Source organism: Lissotriton helveticus (assembly GCF_964261635.1).
Source record: "Lissotriton helveticus chromosome 1_1 unlocalized genomic scaffold, aLisHel1.1 SUPER_1_unloc_58, whole genome shotgun sequence".
NCBI classification, from domain to species: Eukaryota; Metazoa; Chordata; class Amphibia; order Caudata; family Salamandridae; genus Lissotriton; species Lissotriton helveticus.
In genome coordinates, this window is record NW_027611701.1 from 1,359,203 (window position 1) to 1,370,111 (window position 10,909).

The window sequence follows — 10,909 nt, forward strand, 5'->3', positions numbered from 1 at the left end:
GAGCGGGCCGTTTGAGGCCGTTCGAGAACGTAAGAGACCGGTCCGGGCCCCTCCCCTAACCTTTACATTTGCGTACCTCTATCACAGGAATTCATATAAACTATCTCTGCGTACCCAACTATCCATCTAATAATATCAACTAAAGTCTTGGCACAGTCAATTTAGTGAAAATGAACTCGAGGGGAAGCAAACAAAAAAAACTGAAAAAGACAGGGATAGGAGAACAACTGTTGGGTCCAATGGATGATTTTATCACCAAAGCTAATACATTCATTGACCAAAGCATCAGCCTGATTGAGGGTAGAGTATCAACTGAACTTGCAATTGCAAGGCGATCCTCATTGGGCCAACTAGCAATTGCAAGAACACCAGAAATACACTGTCCCTCAACTCAAACCATAGTGGCCAACAATAGGCTTAGCCTTCCAAATGTCGTAGACCTTTCAGCCTCAAAACTCTCTGTAACTTTCTCAGAAAGCGAGCTAGAGAAAACACCTGAAATATTCCCTGATCACACCCCGGAAGAAGTAAGACAAGCAAGAGGGAGGAGGGAGGGAGCCATAAAGAAAAGGATAGATACGGAAAAGGTAGATAACACTGCAAATAAGTAAGCGGACGATCGTACCGATTTGACTGACATCACAAACTCGGTAGGTCCATCTTACCAAATCCCTGACCCAGCCAATAACTTTGTAACGATCCACCATCCACCACAGAACATCCCAGATACTATCACCCAAGAATCCCCCCCCTCTTTAATAACTGGCAAGGACAACGGAGCATCAAGGCTAATAAAGGAAATAGCTTCCCTGCTAGATTCCTATGTTCGCCCAATAGAAACTAGACTCCTTAACATCGAGTCGCAACTGACAAAACTTGCTGGCTGTCCCAATCCAAAAATCACACAGGGAGCGCAAAAAGTGGGGATAAATAACTCGTTCACATTAGGCCCACAAAAGAAAGTTACAACTTTAGCCTGCCCGTCGCCTAAACAACAACCGACAGCAAAGGGTCCTACAGTAGCAAAAGTTCCCACAGTACCGAAACCCACTCCCAATGTCCTTACAATTCCCCCTCAGAGTAATACGGCACCAAAAACACCGTCACCAAACACGCCAGCTATAAAAACACCGGCCCCCAAAACTCCTGCTATCAAAAAAACAAATCCCCCACCAAATAAAGGAGGTATGAGAGGGACCACTGGTAGCAGGCCCCCCCTAAATCTGCCACCTGAGGCATGTCCATACGTGGTAGTGATGACAGGGGTACCTGAACTAACGGGGGAGGGGGCGGAACCAAACTGGTTGTTAAAAAATAAGGTACAACATTGGTTGAACACAAACCGACGCACTCCGCCAACCTGGATAAGTAGGATAACATCAGTACGCAGGACCCCTTGGGTGGGATATAGGAAAAAAAGTATACAGGGAGACTGTATAGTGATCACCTTTGAGGACCCAAGCGTAGTAGAGCACATTTGTCAGCAAATCAGAACTACCAACACTATGAGGGCCCATGGCAGACCGTGGGACCACAGAATAGAGGCAGAAACTGGGAACTGTGGGGTAGATCGTGATATCAACCACACAGACCTATCTATAGAGAAACCCCACACTGGGAAAATTGGTCGGGCATTCCCACCATGAATCGGTTCAGCAGCCTGGAAATGGTCGACTGACCACTAGTCGAAACTCCGAACCCCCCACAGGCTTTTCCTGCCTTAGCCCCAGAGCCACCAAAAAGTGACACGGCAGACCCATTAAAGAATACATTACGGATTCCCGTTATTTTCTGGAACATCGCAGGCCTCCGACCGAAAATAGAGGATGGTTCTGCTGCCCACTTTTTGGAGGAAGGTAAAATTATATGTCTACAGGAAACATGGGCCATGACGGCCCTACATCTTGTGGGTTATAAGACATACTTTTCCCCTGCCCTACCAAGTAGTGCAGGCAGACCCAGGGGGGGTCTGGTAACTTACATAGCCAATACAATAACAGACCTAAAGGTACTAGAGGTAGAATCTTTGCCAAATTTCCAACTGTTTTCACTCATGATAGGGAAAAAACATACCATTATCTTAATAAATCTTTATAATAATTTAGAGGATGACCATTTACTTAACATTCTCTCCTCAATCCAAGAAAAAACTGCCCATCACAGACAATTACATGAAAAAAAGGGCAATTTTCATATATTATGGGGAGGGGATTTCAATCTACACCCCTGCCCTCTATCGGGTAATCAGATCTGTGGAATGGTGGATGAACACGAGAATCCTCTCGTACATTTCCTCCATTCACGGACGGGGCTAGCTCTGAATAACCTACTCTCAGATCTGGAACTATCAATAATAAACCCAATACAACCAACAAAGTATCTACTAGAACCTACCTACCGGGGGAGGGGACATGAGACTACAGTCGATTATATAGTCCTGACAGAAGGTTTGAAACATCTAAGTAGGGACTTTAAAATTATGGAAAATATCCTAAGTGATCACTCTGCTTTCAGGCTGAATCTACAGCTGAACCACCCAGAATCTCACCTGACAGAAATAGCAAACACTCTCTCCCAAAATAGGCTTGAACTGGGCAAAAGAAACGGATACACCATAAAATGGGAAAAGGTGGACCCCAACAAGCTGACTAGCACACTAATAAAGACTGCTTACAACAATATAATGACATGCTTAGATCCATTATCAGATGATAATCTAATCTTGAAAAATTTTAAGTTAATACTAGATCAAACAAAAACACTGTTGACCTGAACACCTAAACAAAACAGCTTTAGTACTACGGGTTGGTTCAACCGTGAATGCACTAAGGCGCAAACCAACTTAAGAAAGGCGCTTGGTAAATCGAATAGAGATCAGCTAGAGATACAACATCTCAGGCGAGAGTATAACAAGGCCAGAAAGACAATGAAAAAAGAGCTGAAACTGACTCTATGGGGCGATTTGCATAAAAGCGCACTCATGAAAGACAGTCAGTCCTTTTGGCGAATAGTAAAGTCTCCCCTGCTATCGGATTCCACTCCCCAGATCGACGTTGCTATTGACGAGGTAACCTGGGTAAACCACTTTTCAAAAAATTTCGAACTAACACCTTTAATAGGAGAACTCCAACATATTGTTCCTCCGGTAGTATACCCAATATCGATAGTCTTCAAGCTACAAGACCTCGAAATGGCACTGCAGTTGAGCAAGAGCGGCAAGGCACCCGGCCCCGACGGAGTCCCAGTAGATTTATTTAAACATCTTCCTGATCTCTGGGCCCCCATACTCACCCGAGTTTGCACTGCAGTGGCGAAAATGGGATTGTTGGAGTCATGGTCAAGCTCTATCATGGTTCCCATCTTTAAAAAAGGGGATCGCCAAGATCCGAAATGTTATCGCCCTATCTCGCTGTTAGACTCTCTGGGCAAGGTAGTTGGCAGAGTAGTCCTAGAAAAATTACAGCAATGGGCAAAATATAAAAACATCCTTTCGGATTTACAATTTGGATTTAGGGAAGGACTCAGAACTGTGGAACAGGCCCTTAACTTAAGCATGATAGTCTCTAAATACATTCACGCAAAGCCAGGGACAATGTACATGGTATACGTGGACTTGTCCTCCGCGTTTGATTGCGTGTCTCATGCGAAGCTTTGGACCCTGTTAGGAAAAAGAGGGGTGGACCCGCCCCTTCTGGATTTTCTAAGGGAGCTATATGGTGAAGCCTCTGCAAGAGTACGCTACGGAACAAAAAGAGAGCTGACTGCATCATTCAGAGTAGAGCGAGGAGTAAGACAGGGATGTGTCTTAGCCCCTTTCCTCTTCTCCCTGTATACCAACGGATTGGAGGAGATGATGCTGAGGGGGGGGGCAGGACCTACCAAGAATGAAACATCGCCCGATCCCCGCACTGCTTTACGCGGACGATGCAGTTATTTTAGCACGTACCCCTATCGAGCTTCAGAAATCTCTATCCAAGTATGCCGATTTTATGGGCGCCCTAGATCTACATATAAATGTAAAAAAACCATATGTTATGGTAGCTGGCGGACAACGAAAACCCACAAAGTCTATTTATTTAAAAGATCAAAAAGTTGAAAGGACCTCACAGTACTCTTACTTGGGCATTATGATAGATGAAAGCCTAAACTGGAAGGCTGCTATCGAAGCCAGGAGACATCAGTTCAAAAGAGCAATTGTAGCACTGATGAATTTTTCACAAAGACTTGGAAAGCGACCACCAGTCGAATTGTTAAAGATTTATGCTGCAAAATGCCAAGCCATCGCCCTTTATGGGGCAGGGATTTGGAGACACACACCCATTGGTTCATTGCAAATAGAAGAAAATACCTTTATGAGATTCCTCTTATCCACACCAAAAGGCTCTTCCATCTATGCTTCCCATATGGAACTGGGAATCCCATATATAGAAGACCTGATAAAGATCCAGCCATTGCTACTTTGGAGACGAATCTGGTTGTCGGACAATAATTTGCTGGACTCCATGGCACTGGACGGCGCACATAAAATAGCATGGCTTACCTATATCAGACACTTTTTCTACGACCTGGGCTTACAAAAGTACTATTCCACCCCAGAAAAATTAACTGAAATATCTAAGAAAGACCTGAAACAAAATAGCGTTGAGCCATCTAGAGTCCCTGAGGCTGACTCTGCTATCGACCAAAAAATCTGCGCTTCATGCAAACATGATACAGCATAACCCGAAAATCCAGCTCTATTTGACATTAGAACTTACAACATATGATAAAATGCTCCTGACAAGGTTCAGACTGAATCTTTTTCACAGACTAGTGACTTTTCCAGAAAAGAACACTTGGGACTCAAACTTGGTCCTCTGCCCATGTGACGATAGGTCCCACCAGTCATGTATCCACACAATTTTGTTTTGCAAATTTTTCCATACCCATAGAAAAATCTGGCTATTTCCTTTACTAAGGGGCTGGGGTTACAGACAGTGTCGCCCAGCCATGCTAGCACTTCAGATGTTGGACTCGGAACGTACCTGTTATCATGTACTTAACTTCCTAAAGTGCATTATGAGACATAGGAATAACCTATAAAAGATAAAAGAAAATGATATGAGACCTATTATTTTATATCTCGCTCAAGAATCACACAGGACTCCGGTCACATTATTGTTTTTAAAGTAATAAGTTGTTTTTTTCTTTTTTATACAAATGTGTATGTATATTGTGATAACTTTTATGGTTTTCCATTGGTAAAAAAACGAATAAAGAAATAATTATTATTATTACTAAAAGTATTCCAATCCTTCGCCTCTACAAAAGGGGTGACTAATTCAATGAGTGAGGCCACCATTATTATCATACCCAAAGATGGGAAAGACCCACTTCTGACAAAAAACTATCGGCCTATATCATTAATAAATCTGGACTGCAAGATCTACGCCAAAACTCTTGCGACCAGACTTAACTCGCTCCTCCCTAAATTAATTAGTATATCGCAGGTTGGTTTCCTAAAACATCGCATGTCTAACGACAACACGAGACTTCTTTGCCATGTTATAGAAAAGGCCAAAGCGTTTGATGCTCCCTCCGTGGCTATTACGCTAGATGCGGAGAAAGCGTTCAAAAGAGCTAAGAGTTTCCTGGCTCTTCCTTAGGCATTGTATGTCCAGCTTCAACCTAGGAAACACCTTCATAGATATGGTGATGGCTTTATACCTCTCCCCATCCGCTCGCATTGCCATAAATGGATCATTGTCGGATCCGTTCGCCCTGGAACAGGGAACCAGACAGGGCTGCCCCCTCTCTCCATCCCATTTCCTCCTAGCGATGGAACCCCTCATCGCCGACATTACACAAAACAATAAAATTAAGGGAGTGAGTTTTGGAGATACCTGTGCAAATTAGCCGCCTACGCGGATGACATCCTGATAGTATCTGAATCCCCGGGACCCTCCATCGCCGCCTTAATGTCCACCATTGACACATACTCCACCTATTCAGGGTATAAACTAAATCGGGACAAGTCGGAGGTCAAGCAATTGAACATCCTAACCACAAAAGAAGTGCTGGGAGATTCGGGTCTCTGCTGGCAATCAGGTTTTGTTAAGTACCTGGGGATAGAGTTTGGGGACTCCCTTATGGAAACCCTTCAACAGAACGAGAAAGATACCTTAACTAAAATAAAAAGCCAACTGGAAGGATGGTCCCCTTGCTTCATCACTTGGTGGGGCAGAGTTGAGACTCACCCAGGATTTCTACCATAAGCTCGACCAGGCACTCACCAACTTCCTTTGGAAAGGGAAAAAAGCGAGGATCAGCATTAAAAAGCTACGCTTGGACAAATCACTAGGAGGGGTAACCCTACCAGACTTTAGGCGCTATGAAACTGCTTTTCTAGCGAGACAAGGTGCACACTGGCTAGCCCCCGCAATAGACTACACCCCGGTTTGGCTGGAAGTCGAACAAGCGATCCTAGACGGCATCACACCTGCTGCAGCCCTTTCACTCAACCTAAACTTGTTATCCTACTCGAAATCTATCTTCCGTAATACAAAAGCAGCACTTCTTAAAGTCGATAAATTTCTAGATCATAGCATTTGCCGCTCAGGTTGGGAATCATTATGGAATAATCGATCTATATTATGTAAAGGCAAACCACTGTATAACTCGCAATGGGTTAAAAAAGGCCTCTTTTTCCCGCACCAACTATTCGAGAGGTCATACTCCATCCCGTTCAGAAACATACAAACTACTTACAGTCTTGCGCCACTAGAATTCTACACCTTCTTAAATATAAAAGCTGCACTCTCTAAGGCGAAACTCTCTTTTATACCCCCCTTTCTCCCATCTTACCTCACTAGGTTGAACAGATTAGGCCATCAGGTGTCCTATCTCTACAAACTCAATCGCCCTCAACAAACCAAGCTGACCGCACCACTTACACAGTTCTGGTCTGAACTGTCTTCTAGACCGATCTCAGAAACGGATTGGACCAATACCTGGGAATCTTGCATGAGACACAAAATTAGCCGTACTCTATCCCAGACCAAATATTGGTTCCTCCACAAAGCCTATTAGACTCCGGCGCGTCTCTACGCTCATAACATCAGCTCAGACACCTTTTGCTGGAACTGTAAAAGGGCGGAAGACGACTTATCACACATTATCCTACATTGCGACTGTGTAACCCCCTTCTGGGACAAGATATTTGACTTTATTAGTAAAATCTTCCCCATTTCCCCATCCAGAGAATTACCGTACCTGGCCTTTGGTTTCACCCAAGAACCCTCCCTCCACGCCGACGACAGAGCACTACTAGATCTCCTGCTCACAGCAGCTGTTAAAGTAGGACTTAGTAATTGGAAAGACTCGAGCAAAGCTACCTTTGCATGCTGGCTCAATTGGGTGATTAGCCTCCAGGGAGCGGATAACATAGCTCTGCAACAGTCACCTTGGCGCCCTCCTATAAGAAGGATGTGGTCTACCCTCGACAGTTATTTTACCACCCATAAACCACCTTAGGTATCCACTCCCCCCTTCGCATTGACCCGATCTGACAACACCACAAACCGGTTGTGTGAGTTTCACTACTAGATCTGTTCACTCAGGAACCCTGCAACCCAACCTCACATCTTTGCTGCTCTTCATTCTGTACCCCTTCAAATTCCATTGCTGAAAACTGTTGCATGCGACTCCACTATAAATCACCATGGACACTGTCTACTGTAATGTATATTATTTTCCACCCCACTGTATGTTGCCTATTACCCCTTGGCTTTATTGTACTGTACTGTTTCTTTTGTAATATTGTATGTTTCCAATTTATGTATCGTTTGCATTTACTTTATACTGAAACACCCAATAAAAATTATTTGAATTAAAAAAAAGAACCAAATTGTTAAAAACACAGAGGTGGAATGGGAGGATTGGCGAGTGATAGAGGGGGCTACCTATTTAGGGGTAAAAATCATAGTTAAGGTAGAAAACAATTATAGACAAATTTGGATCCATTAATGAAAAAGTACAAGGGTAGAATTTGGCAGAATAACTTACAAATGTCTTTAATAGGTAGAAGAAACAATGTGATCAAGGTCCCTAAAATACTCTACTTTTTAGGGCCATACCTCTTGATGTAGGGAACCAATGGTTTAAGGTTATTGATGGGACGATCTCTCGATTTTTGTGGGCTTATACTAGGCCTATAATGGTGCTGCAATATCTGACACTCCTGAGGGAACTCAGGGGGTTAGCAGTGCCTAATATAACAATCTACTACTGGGTCACTGCCCTGCAACAGATGTCTATTTTATTGGGGATAAAATGAGAGGCTTATCAAAGTTCTAATCCCTTACAAGCTTCTGATAGGGGAAGTGGCATGGGGTGTATTTTGGAGGCAGCTTTAGTATGGATACTATAAAAGAGTTCGATTTAAGACCCTCCATTGTTTGTTCAAAATATGGGCTGAGGTCCAGAAGAAAGTAGGCCTGGGTTGGCTGAACTTCTACACTGCATTACACATAGATTTTAATCTCCCGGTAATTTTTGGGGACTCTTATATGAATTGTTTGAGACCCTACGGCACAGGTTTAATCTGGGGCATCACAAGTTTTTTAAAATATCTTCTGCTCTGTGATTTTTTTTACTGAAAAAAGCAGGAGGGGCAAAGGTATTTATATGGTTGAACTGGTGGATAGAGTCGATTAGCAAATCCCGATCGGGAAGCTTTATCAGTTGTTGTATAAGCTCATGCCAGATGATATAGAATAGCAGATAATGTTGTGGGACGAGAAGGTTTCAAGCAGGAACAGACGTCCTCGCGAATTCCAGAAATATGCCACAGACAATCTTAAGTTTTGCCTTTCTCAAGTACAGCATTTTAAAACAGATTACAAGTTGTACTACACTCTGGGGGAAATAGCTAAATGGGGTGGAACCAGAAACTAGCATTGTACCCAATGCCATGCGCATTTGATACGCTGTTTGCAACCTGCCCAGCCCTGATTGGGGACATTACTGAGTTCCTGGAGGGAAGACTCGGACCAAGTATAGTACAGAGCCCACAACTTATATTACTGGGGATTAGTAATGAATCAATCCCTTGCCAGGCACAGGCATTTGTGTTTATTGTAATGATGGATTTTCGGCTAAGTTTGGCTACCGCATGGCAAGACCTCTCAGCACCATCGATCCAACAATGGCTCGCTTGTCCAATGGCTATTTATCATACGGAAGAGGCAGTATATGCAAAAAAAGGAGAGGGGGCAAGGAGAAAAGGGTCAAGGGTGTGGGCACCTCTGATGGGTGGGGGGCTATACTAGAAGAGGGATAGTAGAGCACCTTTCTATTCACTATAAGATGTGGGAATGGGGGTCAATTGGATGTCTTCTACGTGGGAAAGATAGCAATATATGTATACATGTTTGATCTGTGTATAAGACGTGACATGAATTAATCTTAAGAATGGACTGTCAACTTGAAGGGGTGTGTTAAAACATAAGCTATAAAAAGTGCAATAAAGAGATGTTTAAAAGAAAAAAGGAAAACATCAAGTCATTCTAAAAGCTGTTGCGCAGGTAACCCAAATCTTAGAAGAGGGACTTGTGAACTGTGCTTGGTAGAACCAAAGATCTATTTGAGGAATTATCAGCGTCAGCTTTTTGAGATTGGAAGTTAACCAGTTTTGATCTTAATATAGATGGTTTACAACCACTGCAATGGGTGTGACAAGTGCTTCTGCCAAAGGGTATATGTTTAAGGTTTTTCACTCAGTGGGGGTTCTCTCCTGTCGACGGGCATCCATTTTACAACTCTGACATTCAGAACAGTGATAAGCATTTGGCACAGGACGCATTCTTTCATGTTCATTGACATGAATTTTCTAAATGAAGCGTTTCTGGCGTTCAAAACACTAATAAACACTTTTTCTTTATAACTTGACCTTCCAACTGAATCTGTAGTGTAGTTCCTATATTCCCAATAGGCTCTGCGCATTGGAATAACATAAACGGTAGTTTAGACGTGGGACTGAGGTCGACCAGGTCTCTACTGAATATGTTAGACTTAATTATGAATGCCAGCTAGCTCAGAGATCACTAGAAACTTTCTCGAATAGACAGGAAGAGATTAATCTTCCTGAATAGACAAGAAGGGATTCGTTTCTGACAACCGCATTAACATGACAACTTTCCTTCTCCAAGAATGAGGAGGAAAATCTCCAGAGTCGCGGAAACAATAGATGGCTATTTTACTCAGTCATTCGTGCATGCTTAGTTTCACCAGAAAGTGCAGAGAAACAGAGAGACGGGCGTTTTCAATAAAAAATGTTATTTATTGAACAGTCCTCTTTCTCAAACATGAGAAGTGAATTGCTACAATCACAATACTTGTCATAAAGTAAAGTGCGTACAGTAAAAAGAGTATTATGAAATAATACTGTAAAAGCACAATATAGTTTCTAAGCCATAAGATGCATTAAAACGAATAAAATATATACAATGATAAAACAATGACTAAACGTACTCAACTAGTGCTTCTAAGTTACCCCTACCCCGGTGTACCTAACCTAAGCCTAGTACAGGGAAGAAGTGACTGATAAGAAGTTTAAGTTGAAATAGTTTTTGCCAAGAGTCTATCCAAGAATTCTCTACGGGTCTAATCAGCTCCGTACCTTGTGATAGAATGTGGGAGGTCTTGTATCTCTCTCTCAGGACTCGATCTCCCAGTAACCCGCAAGGGTAGCCGGGAAACACTGGAGCTGGATTTTTCGGCAGGAGAAAATACAGCATCTCTCTCAGTGTATCAGCTGGAGGGGTCGGCTTCCTCAGGCGCTTGCAACAGCAGGGCATCAGGCAAGTAGATAGTCGATCTGCTCCAAACCACCATGTGTTTAGCTAGGGCAGATGCTGGTATATTTATACCT